This window comes from Nyctereutes procyonoides, unplaced genomic scaffold, assembly GCF_905146905.1.
Source record: "Nyctereutes procyonoides isolate TBG_1078 unplaced genomic scaffold, NYPRO_anot_genome, whole genome shotgun sequence".
NCBI classification, from domain to species: Eukaryota; Metazoa; Chordata; class Mammalia; order Carnivora; family Canidae; genus Nyctereutes; species Nyctereutes procyonoides.
In genome coordinates, this window is record NW_026575130.1 from 16,803,561 (window position 1) to 16,819,352 (window position 15,792).

Sequence of the window (15,792 nt, forward strand, 5' to 3'; positions counted from 1 at the left end):
TTCCTGACTTTTATTTTCCATGCAACTTGAGGCTGCCCCTCCTGGGGCCTTTCTGGCATCTGATCATCTTTCTGTGGCAGCCCAGAGGCCAGGAAGGAGTAGGGTGGAAGAGGCTCAGCATGGCCCTCACTCTGTAGAGGTCTCTGAACTTCTTGCCACTAGCATCTAATCCCTATGAATCAGTGTGTGGTGGGAAAGGCATGACTTTCTGACCTTTCTGCAAGACTGTTACTTTTCAACACTCTGTGGGCTGAAGAAGTGTTTTCCTTGCTAAATACATGGTCTCACTTTTGCCTCCAAATTACAGCCAGGGGAGGTAACATCTGAGATGGGCTCATTCAGGAGAAGAGGGTGGAAGAGTGAAAGGGCAGCTTTTAGGAAAGCCAAAAGCAAATGCAAAGTTTCTGACTTGACCTGAGCCAGTACATTGTTCCAGAAGCAGAAGGTGAGAGCAGAGGCCAGAATCATGAAGGGTCCCGTATCCACACTCAGAAGTGTGGAGATTGTCTTGAAGGCCATAGAGTGCTATTACAGGTTGGCAAGTAGGGGCATGGCCTGGCCAGATTTGTCATTTAGATGGGTCACCCTGCAACAGGAGAAAATAGCTGGTGGTGGGGGGTGGGATTGAGAGCAAGGAGACCAGATAGGAGATGGATGGCTACACTAATTCAAGGAAAGATGATACAGTCCCGCGCTAGGGCTGTGACAGTGTGGATGGAAGAGAAGAGGCAGTTCCCAAGGCATTAAGGCATCCCTGGGTGGCTCAGCAGTTTGGCACCTGCCTTCGGCCCAGGGCGTGATCCTGGAGACCCAGGATCGAGTCCCATGTCGGGCTCCCTGAGTGGAGCCTGCTTCTGCCTGTGTCTCTGCCTCTCTCTCTCTCTCTCTCTCTCTCTCTCTCTCTCTCTCTGTGTGTGTGTGTGTGAGTGTGTGTGTGTGTCTCATGAATAAATGAATAAAATCTTTAAAAAAAAAAAAAAAGAATGCCGGTACTTAGAACACTTTCCAGTGCTGACTAGAAAGTTAGATTAAAGTGACCAAAACAATTTGCCGGAGCATGGAAGAGAGTGTGCATGTGATCAAGCTTCTGACTCGATTGCAAGGAATATTCTTACAGCTTCTAGCTCTCCTACTGGGGCTACCCCACATGTGACCGAATAGGCTGTATATTGCTGTCCACTACAGAAGACGCTACTGACACAGACTGTAATGTGTTCAGGCCACAGCCCCTTCAGCTGTGCAGTCCTACCATCTTGCTTCTCTATGGTTGTGCAAACAAAAATTTCCAGAAGTCTACATAGCTTCTTGAGGAATGTCATGTGAGGTATATAAGCCCAACTAAAGAGAATAGGTAAGAGTAAGGAAAGATGCCTACCAGGAGCTTTTAGGAGCTAATGCCAACCTGAAACAGTCCTTGCCCCACACAGGCTCTGGGAGAGGAAAGGAGGGCAGACGGCAGCAGGCATTCGGGCAGTTGGGAAAGGACCCAAGGAAGTTATACGAAGCACTTGGCAGCATAACAACCTGAGACAGAACTTCCACCAATGTAATGAGGCTCTGAAACAGAAACAAGCCCTATCACAGACACCCGGCCATGGTGCCCAATTCAAGGGCTCTGGGAATGGGCTGCAGGGGAAGAGTCTTCATAATGGCAAGGCCCTCGGCAGCATCTGCGTCCCCCACACACTGAGAGGCATTTCCTTTCCCTTCTGTGTTTGGGAGAGGCTGTGTTTTGTGCACTTCCCTTTGCTTCACATGAGTCAGTATGGATGGTAAGTCTTCTAGAGGCAGGATCTTTGTTCTCAATTCATGGTGCATCTGAACTCTAGGAGAAGTAAATGAGTATGTGTAACTGTCCTTCAGTTTACCCACTTGATGTATTTCTAAGAAGCTGTGGGTGTACCGCATACAAACCAAGTCTCAACACAAGTTGTCTCTAACAGATGAAAATTGCAAATGAAAGTGCCACATGCTGTGTAGATCACAAGATCAGTGCCGAACGGTGCCTGGCACATAGCAGATGCTCCCTGAATGTTCACTGAATTCACAAATAAGTGGGTTATGTTAACTAAGCACTTCCACACAAATGATCTCATTTGATCCTCCCAAGTCTCAGAAGTAGGTGTTGTTATCTGTGTCTTATAGAAGAGAAGACGGAAGCTCTGAAAGGTTCGCTGACTTACATGCTCAAGGTCACACAGCTACTATATGCTGTGGCTGGTATATTAATTGAGATCTTTTGATTCTTTCCACCACTCGACAGCTGTTTGTAAAAGCTTCAGTCTGCACAATTCTGATTTAAATGAACCTACTGAGCAATCCTCTGGTGAAGAAGAAAAACATGCCTAATGCTTATAAGTCATTTTTGGGGTATTATTTTGGATTTTCCAGAGTGGGGTTCTCCATCTTGTAAATGCATAAATCCCTAGTTTGCACTCATTTTGAAGACTGAGTAACTGTAGCACATAAAGGATACACAAATGGTAACTACAAAAAGAAAGAGAAGAAAGAAAGAAAGAAAGAAAGAAAGAAAGAAAGAAAGAAAGAAAGAAAGAAAGAAGGAAAACAAGGAGAATGAAAAAAATAGACTTCATCCCTTCTTTTGTCCTATTAGAATCTACTTCTCTCCTATTTAGCAAACATTACATAATACTTTATTTCTTATTTTCTGCCTTGTTCAAGGCCTAATTATTTGTTTTCTAAAATTGGGACCCTGATTGGTTGGGTTGACATGGTAAACTAATGAAGTCGAAATTGATCTGTGGAGGAGTGAAAAACCTACTCCTCCAAACTACAGATGCTGGAAACCATAGCTGGAGGAAGTCTTGAGCTTTCTTCTATGTAAAAATGGAAGCAGTGGAACCCCCTGGTGCAGGAAACTTGTCTCAGAATGTGTCACCTCTCACGTGTACCACAGCGAGTGGGCTCTGCCCATGTGGTTATTCAGATTCCCATGCCTCTCCCACCTGCTTGAGGCCTCTGGGGCCAAAATCAGCTCAAAACTTCACATCCTCTGGCCTCCCTAAGTGACCCCTAAGCCTCCCGCTGAAGACAGTGTTCTGGTCCCTGTCCCCAACTGCTGTTGAACTTTGCGTGCTTGGTGTGCTTTCTCTCCTGATCTTTTTTTAGGTAAGAGTGAACAGAAGCCCAAAGATCAGGTGTTGGCTACAGAACAAAGATGTTTACTTTCCATTAGGACCAAAGGTGAACATAAATCAAAAATAAGTATAGCACCTTGACCAAGTCTTTCACACAATTAAACAGAATCTATTTTGATAATTATATCAGCAGAAACTGCTCGGGAGAATTTGCCTAAAGCAATGATTATCTTAATCTGATCTACCAAGTCCTCATTTGACTAGCAAAGTGTCACTTCATGGCCACAGGACAGGAGATTGCAGCACAGATCTCAGGAGATCTTAAAGTGGTATTTTTAAGAATTTCAGAGACCTCAACCTTCTCTGTGGTTAAACTTTATTCATTCAGCCTTCCCTGTTTCAGAACTTTTGTTTTCCAAGTTAATCTATCTAAAGTGCTGAGAGGAAACAATTGAGTAAAATCTAAAGGAAATTTGCTTCATATGTTAGTTTATAAAAGAGGGTCCAGGAAGTCCTAAATACATACATGCATGCATAAAATTTTGATGGAGGTGACAATGTATTCGCCAGCAAGCAAACTGCAAATTCACAATGGTGTTTATTGAAGTGCACTATATTTAGCAAAGGCAAGTCTGATGGAGCTTGGCTTTGAGAGGGCCGTTTGATCCTTCCTTTCATCACTGCCTGGTGAGGAGGACCTTGGCGAGGCCTGAGTGGGGAGAAATCACCACCAGGGCTTCCACCGCACGAACCTCCTCTCTTGTGACCAAACATAGCCCTGCTGCTTCAGGAAGGTTTGCATAAAAGGGATTGGTTTTCATTTGATTCTGCAAATGAACTCACTCTGAAAGCCTGGCAGAAAGGAAGAGAATAAGAAAGAAAAAAAATTCTTAGGCAGTTCTGGCCAGCTTCCAAAAGCTTCAAGCTGACAGCACAAGTGGTTTAATCTGCTTCTTTAGAGCTGAAGACATGCTTAACTTTCAAGGCCACAAACTTGGGACTTAATGAGTGATCGCCTGAAATTCTGAATTTTTTTTCTGGTAAAAAACAAAAACAAAACCAGAAAACAAGATATTATGCTTGAACTATGCCACCTTAAAATAATTTTTTTTAATTGTAGAAATGGTGGTCCCTTTCTTTAACTTAAAAAATATTGTAGAAATGTGTCACTTCTCTGAGAATCATTTTGCATCTGTTGTTACCATATGATTACATTCAAACCGTTGAAGGCAAAAAGATAGCCCTCTTTAAAATGAAATGAATCGAGCTGGATCTAAAATAACTGTTATTTATTTGCTGACCGCTTACCACTGGCAGGCACAGGTCTTTGTTTTATTAAAAACATAAGGAGCGACGAAACATATTCACCGTTTTCAGGGCTCACAATCTACCAGGGGAAGCACAAATTTATGACTAGGTAAAGATATATATTCTAATTTTCATATAGTGCAATGAGCATTACATAAAAGGTATGGGCAGGATACAGTAGAAACAAGAAGAGGTAGTAATAAATTCAGCTGTGTGGGGCACAAGTCTGTCTTGGCTTCGCATAGATATTAACATTGAGGCTGGGCTTGAAAGAGATGCCATCTAACAAGACTTAGGAGCCAGGCCAGCACCAGATGGGGACATATTGTACAGCGCTTGCTAGCAGTGAGGCCAGTTCTGTTCAGGTACAGGATTACTCACCTGCTGCTACCTATCCAAGTGCCACAGACCTCACTAAGCTGGAAAGCCAGGCAGCTTACTGGCCTTCTTGCTTCACTTCTCATGCTTCTGTAGAAGTCTCCTCTCCACAGGCCTCAAGACTCACCCTCTTCCTCTCTGAATCATGTATTTCTTTAACATGTATATTTATACATGTTAAATACATGTTAAATAAAAGCACCTACTTCATAGCATGCCCTCGGCTAGACACTTGGAATATGTAAGTCAACAAAACAGACAGAAACCCTCTCCTTGTTGAGCTTTTTTTCTAACAGTGGAGACAGTCACATGAAAACATAATCAATGAGTAGAAGAGAGTACATTTTATATTATATTAGGAAGTAGAAGTACGATTTTAAATTTTGAACAGTGAAAGGACGTCAGAGTAGTGGCGTTGGGAGCAGGTTGGAATTTTGAACAGGGTGGCCAGGGTGGACCTCGTGGAAAAACTGACCTTCAGCAGAAACATAAAGAAGGCAGGGGGCAGGAAGTGGTGGTCACCATGTGGATAGTTGGGGAAGAGTGTTACAGACAGAGGGAATAGCCAGGGTAAACAACGAAAATAGAACAGCACCGCCTGTTGTCCAAAACAGTGAAGAGGCCATTATGGCTGGACCAGCGAGCAAGGGGGAGAGAAATAAGGATGAAGTCAGAGAAGAAAGAGGGGGTGGTCATCTCATGGAGGGTCTTCTGGGTATTATAAGGAATCTGGCTTTAACTCTGTGGGAGATGGATTTTAAGCAGGAGAATGACATACTTGGACTTATACTTCAAAGAGAAACAATCTGGCTGCCCTGTTGGATTTAGGCCATACGGGAAAGGTTAAAACTGCACAAATGCTTCGGATCTGGCTTTAGTTATCAGAATGGAGGAGCTGGAGGCTGAGGGGAGGAGAGGAAGTGGAGGAAGTGGGGAGGTGAGGGAGGCCTCTGGGTATATTTTGAGGACAGAGCCAACAGGATTTGTGGATGGATTGGCCAGGAGGTGAGAGAATGGGAGAGTTCAAAGATGACACCAAGGATTTTGGCCTCAACATCTGGAAGGATGGAGTTTCCATCAGCTGAAATGGGAAGAGCTACATGTGAAAGAGATTTAGGGATAAGGTAAGGAGTTCAACTTTGGACATATGAAGTTTGAGGTGTCCATTAAACACCCCAGCAGAGACCTGAACCAAAGTTCATGAGAAGGGTTAGGATAAAGATATTCATTTGGGAATCATTGCTATGTAAATCATACTGAAAGTACTGAATTTTACTGGGTGAAATCATGAAGTGACAGTGTATATGTGGAGAAGAAGAAAAGACCATGTATTGAGAAAAAAGGAACAAACATAAAAGACAGAAGGAGAAATCAATGGGGTAGGAGGAACTCCACACAACATAGTTTCCTGGAAGCCAAATGAAGAAACTTACAGTCAAGGAAGAAGGAATGGTCAACTGTGCCCATTGCTGCTGAGAAAAGTAGAGGGCTGACCTTTGTATTAAACAGTGTAGGGACGCCTGGGTGGCTCAGCAGTTGAGCGGCTGCCTTCTGCCCAGGGCATGGTCCTGGAGTCCTGGGATCGAGTACCACATTGGGCTCCCAGCATGGAGACTGCTTCTCCCTCTGCCTGTGTCTCTGCCTCTCTCTTTGTGTCTCTCATGAATAAATAAATAAAATGTTTTTTAAAAATAGGCAGTGTAGGTCATTGTTCAATCCAAGGACTCATCTGTAACTTTTATAAGAGCAGTTTTGATGGAGTGTTGAGTGCAAAGTGTGTTGGGGTAAATCATTCCCAGTCTCTGTTTCAGAACCACGTTCCCCAACCTATTTCTATCTGCTCTGTATCTTAGCCTTCTGTTTTCTTTGCTGGCTCCTCATTTCTGTCTCCGTATCAAATTTGGATTTGGTGCTGAGCCCCTTTTCCATGGTTATAACTTTGAGGCCTTTAAATAATGACTGTGTCCCAGCCACATTGCCTCTAGATGCTTGAAATAAAAGACCTTTCCAGCTCCCTTGGACCCAGACCCTTTCTGTTCTGACATTACCCGTATGACTTATTGCTACTGGATTTGTCCTGGCTTTAGGTTCAAGGGGAGTAGACAGACATAAGATTCAAAGAGTTTACCACAGATTGGGTTGTTGGCACAGCGTTCTTGGTGCACAGATCTTACCACACTTCTTCTTTCCCATGGTCCAGTCTGTTTCATTTCTCCTGAGGCCTGGATGTAACAGCTGGCTCTACCCATCCTGTCTTGAGCTGACCACAAGGCCTAGTTTCTTTTAGTGGCCACTTGGCTTCCAGAGAGTTCTACTTCCCTAGCCTGTCTTCCTCTAAATTCCTTCGAAGCTACTCTGGAACTTTCTCTTTTAAAGATCATCTAAAGGTATAGGAGCTTCCACTTAACCCTAGCGTTGGTCACATTTCTGAAAACTTTGTGGGCTTAGTTAAATCCCCATAGTAGGGTTAAGTTAAGAAGCCCTGCAGAGTTTGCTTTCTTTAAAGGAGATTGGGCTGCATTTCAATTTCATGGTTATATGTGATTTTGGTTTTCCTTTCTCCATGGAAATTGACAAATGAGGGGAGAGGATCTAGTGTAGGATAGACCTACTGATGGTGACAAGTATCTACTATCTTGGTGCATCCCTTGTTCTCCATTTTATTGGCTTTACAGAAAGCAGGCTGAACTAAATGACCTGCATATTCATTCTTCTTACAGATTTCTACTCCTCCTCCAACCAGGAAATCACAAGCCCACTTCTTTCCCCTTGAGGCTGTTGAAGAGGAAAGGCTTGGTTGAACCTTTGTTTCTAAACGAATATCTAGGGCAGCCCGGGTGGCTCAGCACTTTAGCGCCGCCTTCAGCCCGGGGTGTGATCCTGGAGACCCGGGATCGAGTCCTGCATCCGGCTCCCTGCATGGAGCCTGCTTCTCCCTCTGCCTGTGTCTCTGCCTCTCTCTCCCTGTGTCTCTCATGAATAAATAAATAAAATCTTAAAAAAGATAAATGAATATCTAGTATTAAAGATGATCTCTGTTTGCCTTTTGTATATACCTTTGATGTATCTTGGGTCAATAAGTTATGAAAACTTCATGAGATGGTTCCATAAAGGTCAATACTCATTCATGGGGTACCTGGAGTCATGAGGCCAACTGTAAAAGCAGCACCAGCAAAAGCAGAGGCCTCCCTGTGCCCTGGACAACATTCTAAGCACTTCACATGTTTTACCTCCCTAAACCCTCACTCTGACCCTATTAGCTATTATTACCACAGTTACAGAGTTGCCCAGTGTCCCCTTAAGAGTGTTCTACATTCTCTACTCACCAGACACAGGGGAGAACATTCTTACTCTCTCCATGGAGTCTTTAGTATGGCCCTCTTTGTGCCAGCAGCTGTCTGAGCTGAACTTTAAAAAGTGCAGCTCTGCAAAGTGAGAACTGAGGAAGACACACCCATCCATAGCAAAAGGGTAACTGTGTGGTCTAGCTGTCCGTTCTGAGAGGCGTAACACTTTGCTGAGAAGTTGTGAACTCCAGTCCTCTTGCACTCGACTCCCACCGCACATATCAATACAAATGTACACCAAGCATTCACTTCAGCCATTTCAAATAATTTACATTTTACCACATGCAAAAGTATCAGAAATGGAACAGGTTTTAACCTTCATGCCTTTTAAAAACACTTAGGTACTACATCAAAAGTCAACCAAGTGAGTGAATGATTTCATAGAAGAAAGGGAACAAAGAATAAGTAAGAATTTGAAAAGAACAGGGCTTTGTCTGCGAAAGAAAAAAATTACCAGTCTTTCTAGATAATCAGAAGGGTTGGTGGTGCCCAGACATAGGTTTTGTGTGGCTATTTAATTTGTCTAATTAAGGTTGCTGGAATTCATTAAACTTCTTCCATGGAAACAGTATCTCAGGCATACAGTTGTTTTGAGCACAAAATAGGAAGCAAGCTTCAGGATAGAACTGAGAGGCCAAAAGACATCTCTAATGTCTGAAGTAGAGAGCGTTCTTGAATTAAAGTGCATTTGATTTATGCGTATTCAACCACTCTGTGGGAGTGGGAGGCTGGGAAATAAAATGTTATCAAATGTTCAAATGTTACTTTGTATTTATTATATATTGAATAAACATGTGCACTTACATATTACATATTTTACATAATTATGCAGATTCACAAATTATATAAACTGTACACAAAACCCTGAAATCAGACTTTATGAGCAACTCAAGGGATTTCCAAGGGTAATTTTAGCATTACTTGCTGTTTATCTTGAGCACAGTACTAGAAGTCCAACCAGCCTGTGACTCCTCTGTGAATTGAATGGGCCTTAAGAGGATAAGAAGGCCAATGGGATGGATGTCTCTTGGACCCAAGAACTAATCTAAGTCTGATTATTACTAAGGTAGGGTCTCTACCTGTCAGAGCCTGGAATTCCCCCCGGAATAGAAAAGGAAGTGATTCAGTTCAAGTGATTCAGGACTGTGTTTGATCAGTCTGTTAGGTTTTATCCAGATCATGTCCCAAAGTCAATAAGAGCATGTTTTTTGGGCTGCTGTATTAAAAGTGTGTGGTGTTGAGTTAGAAATGGTTTTCTTGCCCATGAGCTTGCTTCCGTAGCTACAAAAGGCATTCAGAGAGGACAGTTCACCAAACTTAGCCCAAAAAATCCTCTGCACCTATTTCTATTCTTAGAGGCCGTGTGTGTGATAATTATACAGAGACCAACTCCAGTCTTATGGAAGGGGGTATATGTTTACAAGGACTAAAATAGTAGCACATTAAAATCAGGCAGGTGCTTGACTGGGGAATGTAAAACCATCTTCTCAAAGAGGCTCTGGAAGTTTTTATTTAAATGTTTTCAGCAAAATAAACTGTTACTAGGAAAACATGTTGTTATAAATATAAGAAGGGTCCGCGGGTTTGAAATGTATCTGGCTGATTTCTCCTTCCTTGTAGTTCCACTAAGCCTACATGCTCAGCAGTGAAAGTCAGATCTCCTGATACCCTTGATCACCCCTGGCAGCGGGCAGAAAATGGTCGGCTTTCTGAGCTTACAACAGACAATCTTTCTTGATTGATGACCCCTGACCTTTTAAAGATTATGTATTCAGAGATCTCATTTGACCCAGGGTCTCTCGTGTGGTAGAGTGGGCCAGTCTACAGATATCTTACATTCTCCATGTGAGAAAAAAAAAAAAACACAGGAAAATGAGAGTAAACAGCAAAAGAAGAAACAATGCATTAGTTCAGAGAGTTCATGATTTCTGTGGGTACTGAGAGTAAGGGTCACTTTGTGACGGTGATGGTAGCCAAAGGACCAGAGATAGGGGGCTGGAGCAGGGAGTTCAGAGGAATCGTGAGACCTCTGAAACAGGATGGTTTGTACATATTTATTTCCAGGAGAATCATCAAATTGAAATTGTCCAATTCTCAAAGGGTTTTGGGAATTAAAAAGGATTAGAAGCTTAGAAGCTTGTCATAGGAGATCACTTTAATCAGTCTTACAAGATTCGTGAAGTTACAGAAGGTATAGAGGAGGCCATCTCAGGAAGTGGGGAGAATGCAAGACATAAGCAAAGAAACACTCTGAGAGATGAAAGTGCAAGGCATACTGGAAATGGTTTTAGATTTGTGTGATTGGGACAGGGAATTCATATGGAACAGCGAGGAAAGTAAAACTGGAAAATAGGTAGGAACTGAAATGGGGGGCAACTTTAAATGAAACCGAAGGAGGGACACCTGGGTGGCTCAGTGATTGAGCATCTGCCTTTGGCTCAGGGCATGATCCCGGGGTCCTGGGATTGAGTCCCGCATCAGACTCCCCGCAGGGAGCCTGCTTCTCCCTTTGCCTATGTTTCTGCCTCTCTCTCTGTTATCTCTCATGAATAAATAAATAAAATAATAAATAAACAAATAAACAAATAAATAAATAAATCCGAAAAAGATTGAGTTTCCTTCTATAGACCATGGGGAATCACTGGTTCCACTTCAACTGAAAAAATATTGTGTGTCTGATACCTACAAAGCAATGTGCGGTGTCCTAGCTTGCAGGTGGGGATGGGAGACTCATGTGTAAGGGAGAAGAGTTAAAATCTGCTCAAAGCATAACAATAATTAGCAACCATTAACATTTACTCCTGTGTGCTTACTGTGGGCCAGTCCTTGGACTAAGTGCTTTAAATGGATTATCTGATTTAATCCTCACACCGCTGTTGAGGTGTACCCTATTGGAGTAAAAGGAAATTACATTACTTGTCCTTAGTTATACAGCCAGGAAAGGTGGAGTCATTATTCAAACTCAGGCAGTTGTAATTCCACTGCCTAAGCTCTGGAAGGCTCTTCTGTGCACTGTTTTGGAATATCCTGACCTACTGCTGCAGCCAGAGATAGCCATGATCCCATGATTCTCATCAATACCAGGGTATTGACATGTCTAGAGGCTCCCAAAGTTTACTGATTGCTACTGATGTGGCAAAATGAATATTGCATTTTTTTTAATTTTTTTAAAATTTTTATTTATTTATGATAGTCACAGAGAGAGAGGCAGAGACACAGGCAGAGGGAGAAGCAGGCTCCATGCACCGGGAGCCTGACGTGGGATTAGATCCCAGGTCTCCAGGATCGCGCCCTGGGCCAAAGGCAGGTGCCAAACCACTGCGCCACCCAGAGATCCCTGCATGTTTCTATAAACAATCAACTTTACCTCAAGACTTGAAAAAAATATATATATGACAACAGGAGAATATTATGCATGTAAAAATCACATTGATTAATTTAATTTTTTAATGAACATAGCATACATGCAGAAAAGTAAACAATCACAAGCATACAGCTTGTTATACTTTCACACAGCAGATGCAGTCATGCCACCAACACCCAGATGAGGCAATGGAGCTCTTCCAAAGCTCCCATCTGCCCTTTCTCTGACATCATCACCAGCAGTAGCCATCATGTAGTATGTTTTCTTTGCAGCTGGCTTCTTTTCCTAACGTTGCATTTGTAAGATTTATCTATATTGCTGCCTGTAGCAGTAGACTATATAAGTGATGTTAGCTTTTAGGATAAAGCCTGATGCCACAATGAAGTTATTTGCTTTTAAGGGAATATTTTCCTATTTTTTTGAGAATGAAGTTGAGTCTCCTGCTTGGTCACTTTGATGACCAGGTTTGAGCAATATAGGAGAAAGCACTCAATTTGGCATCAGAAGAAAGGATTCTAGTCTTCCTCCACTACTCATAGCTGTGTGACCTTGGGCAAGTTACTTAAATTCTCTGAACTTTTTACCCTATTAATAAAATAAGGAAGTGGGAGTGGGGGATGGCGGTGGGGGGGGCAATGTCTAGGAGACCATTGAGAAATGAGGGCAGAAGGTGTGAATGTCTCTTGTTCTACCCCTGTATGAGTTGTCTTTGCTTCAATTCTAAGCTGAATGGGCTTAACTTAAAGAAAGTTGATAGAAAAATAAAATTTTTCTAAAACAAAATTGTGTTTTCTATTACAAAAGAAAAGCATATTTGTTGTAATAGTTCAAACAACACCAAGCTGCATAAAAGAAAATTTGATAGTAATTGTTCAATCTTACCTTCCCAGTACACAAAAACAGTTAGTTTGGTGTTTATGCAACTATACATTTTCTATTGGCACAACTATACTTTCCCTTAATGAGTTTTATTACTGTTATTTTTGAAATGGAATCATACTAATACATTTTCGTCTGTAATTTTCTTTTTGGGGAAATTCTTTCAAGACCGAAGCATACGTTCCTATTCATTTAATGTCTGCAGAATTAATGTCTGCACAATGTGCCATAGCATGCATGCACTTTAATCAATCAACCATTCCTTTACTGATGGATATTTAGGTTGTTTTCCAATTTCTTGCTATCACAACATGTTGCAATAAACATCTCTGCACATACCTTATTTAACCCTAACATTCTTATTCTGCATGATAGATAGGAACTGTCAGGTTGTTTTCCAAAAAGTTGCTTAATTTGCATCTTGACACTTGAGTTTTGAGCAGATTGGAATGTGAGATTTGAAGCAAGGAAAGAAACAAGATCTTAAACAATTTTCATAATATTTCAAATAGTCCCAGAAAATAAAAAGCTGAAAAATAAAATATTAAGTGCATCTTCAGAGGCTCCCGTTTGAAATTGCTGAAGCCTGAAATCAGAAAGGTGAGAAAGGGAAATATTTCCCAAAGGAACACAAAACAGAAACGTGATTTCAGCCCCCAAAATGCAATATGAAGAATTAAAAGACAAAAAAATTCCTGTCTAAAATCACAGAAATGCCATTCGTGTTATTCTGTAGACAGGCACCTGAGTTGACTGGTAATTTAAAGTGTGTTTTAACACCAACCTGGAAAAACTTCCAGTAACTTTTAAAGCCTAATGATGCATCTTTGTGGACCTGCTGTCCCAGACCCTTAGCAATTCCCCCCCGGAGGACCCTGTTTCCTTCGGGCTGGGGTAACCCAGAGGCGAGTCAGGAGAACCGGACAGAGTAAGGCTATTCAAAGTGGTCAGTTTCACACAGAGGAAGGTTTATTTGTCTCGTCAGGGTTTCACTTTGAGGCTGGTCTGGGAAGGATAATTTTCTTTTATCACAGTAAGATCTGAAACACCAAAATCTCCACTACTCCCTCAAGAGAGAACCAGATGGAAGCTTTTGTCAGGAGCCAAGGGGAAGAAGGGAAAAGGAGGGCAGGGTCTAGGAGACCACTGAGAGAGGAGAGGGGGAATTGGGTGGGAGACCAGAGAGGAGCCAGTCCTTGATACCCATCCTGATGACTGGAGGGGAAAAAAAGTGAGGAATCTTTTTTGCACCACCTCCGCTCTCTGTGCGCAGGCTTGAGTGTCAAAGTTTTATTTCTGGTGGTGAAGTGTTTCTTCCTGTCCTCCCAAGTTTTAAGGGCATAGCCGAGGGGTGGCATCTACAATGCACATGGCACGATGCTACAACGTGCTCTTCTTTGCCCAAGTAGATTGTGCTACTTATTCATCCTCAGGGTACATGCTGTTTTTTTATTCACAGGGATAGTTTTACACTAATCCTGCCACTCCGTCTCCTTGGACTCTGTGGTGACCAGCTGGTCCCATGCACAGGCAGCTGGTTGAGGCTGTGGCATGGCTAACTGGCCAGCAGTGGCAATACGCCTGTGTGACCTCCACCTCACAGCCCCAGTGCTCAATCACCAACTGAGCGCGGTGGGCTTGAGTCACTCAGACCTGGGCAGTCAGTGCTCTAGCACTGTTAGTTGTGGCAAGGTCACGCAGTTACACGTCTTCACTAACCTACATTTTTTCTCTATAAAATGGGAATAATCATTGCTCTCTCGTGGTGTTTCTGAGAGGATTAAACAAGCCAGAGCATATATTTACCTCAGTAACTACATACATAACCTCAGTAACGACATAACTAAACACTTTTTGGCACACCCAGCCAAAAAACAAAATAAAATAAAATAAAAAATAATGTGATGACTTCCCTTCAGATGTAATTCTTAGGTGTGCCTACCTGGGCCAGGAGGTGAAACAGCAGGCCACACTCCGTCATTAAGCAGCGTCCAACAGAAAAGCCTCCCTCACATCAGTGTTTGAGAATAAATGTGCAGGTATATTATGGAAACCCTTACACAGAATTCAAAGTAATCAGAAAATCTCTCCCTCTTACTGCAATCCAGAGAAGCCTGAGAATGTCTGTGGTTAGTAAATCTTTTGTCTGACTTCTGGTTCGAGTCCAAGTTTAAACCTATCTCTTTATTTCTGGTCTAGTAGTCTATGTCTGCTAAAGTGCTCTTCCTTTTGAATGATATATTTGTCTATTGTATTATGCCACTGTCAGAGAGCTGGAATATAGCCATATCCTTTTTTCCAAATGGTGGATAGCTTGGCCTTCATTCTCAATTTCTTTAATCATGTTAAAGTTTCTCATACTGTGATACATTTCACAAGACTTTCAGGGAATGCTAAGAACTTTCTCTGCAGAGATAAAAATAATGACACTGAGTCATTTCCTTTGTTGCTCTTTGAAATCCCATATAAAGTTATCTAACAAGTATACCTTGCCTGGCCTAGCAAGTATGCTTGCTTAACACGGGTTAACGCTGGCAATATTAGTCACTGTCAATTGCTCAAGAGTTGAGATCAGATAGGCAATCACTGAGTTCATCTGTAAAAAAAAAAAATGACTATAGTCATATTAAGGAATAAAAGGCTCTATGGCTACCAAATGAGTATTTCAAAGTAATGTATACTGACAGAGAACTCTGGAAATGCAGGGGACAGGCAGGTTGGGGTTCTTAATTGTGTTGACTTTACCTTACAATCGGTTATTGTTTTTCCATTTATGAGTTTCTTTCTTCTTTGTCTCCTTTTTTTTTCAATCTTTTAATAGAGTCTGTCCTATTCTGAATTCTCTGCTTGTCTGAATTTTAAATATAGAATTCATGATTTGGATTAAACCTTACCTTTTGGAAATTGACTGTATTTGAAAAAGATTTTCTTACAAGTTCTTCCTAATTCATTTAGTTAGAGAAGAGAAAAACTGCTGCGCAGAGAATGTGAAGGTAAGTACCTCTTTTAGGATAACCCTCTCTTTTTGTCTCTTGGGGAGCTTTGGCTAGGGCTGTGCTCTCTGGAGGAAGCAAGATTCTGGAAGCAGGTTTTCATAATTTCAGGCATTAAGCAATTATACTTTAACCTACACCCGGGACATCTGACCTTCCAATTTTGTACTTTGCCAACTGCAAGGAGAAACTGCTGAAATACATCGAGTTATCATGACAGACAGGGCCATATGGAAAGTGCTGGAAAATTCCTCCTTAGGCGCGAATTGCCTTGACGGGCAGAAATGCTGCCTTCTATTCCTCTTTGGAGTGTGTATGGCCCATAGTGCTTGAGGTAGTGCTCTGGATTTACGGTCCAAGGCCTCAAAGCAAGATTAAAACGGGGCATTGAAATTACTTTGCTTGTCTGAAGCAACCAATTATGT